At 70.9% G+C, this 426-nt stretch overlaps 1 protein-coding gene across 1 annotated transcript in view; it reads right to left on the reverse strand.

Moving 5' to 3' along the window:
- The window catches only part of Slc6a3 (solute carrier family 6 (neurotransmitter transporter), member 3), a 35,640-nt gene that overhangs the window by 33,760 nt on the left and 1,454 nt on the right, over positions 1–426 (reverse strand). The window lies entirely within an intron of this gene.

Consider the following 426-nt stretch of genomic DNA (forward strand, 5'->3'; position numbering starts at 1 on the left):
GTGGGGGGGAGGGCACCCTGAGCCTGGAGCCGTGGGGGGAAGGCACCCTGAGCCTGGAGCTGTGGGGGGGGAAGGCACCCTGAGCCTGGAGCCATGGGGGGGAGGGCACCCTGAGCCCAGAGGGTGACAGGGAGGCGGGCTGCCGCATCCATGAGCTTGGGCCCCATCACCCCAGTCTCGAGCATGGCCTTTCCACCCAGCCACCTGCCCCTGCCCGGCCATGCCGCACTGCCACTTCCAAGGCAGTGACTTGCCTGCTGACTCGCATCAGTGTTCCCTGTCTCTCCTGGGACCCCGGTCCCTGCCCCCATGGCTCTGCTCACCATGGCCCTGCCCCCCACACCCTGCCCCCATGGCCCTGCTCACCATGGCCCTGCCCCCCACACCCTGCCCCCCATGGCCCTGCCCCCATGGCCCTGCCCCCAT

The sequence above is a fragment of the Dipodomys ordii genome, unplaced genomic scaffold, assembly GCF_000151885.1.
Source record: "Dipodomys ordii isolate 6190 unplaced genomic scaffold, Dord_2.0 Scaffold21, whole genome shotgun sequence".
Lineage (NCBI taxonomy): Eukaryota > Metazoa > Chordata > Mammalia > Rodentia > Heteromyidae > Dipodomys > Dipodomys ordii.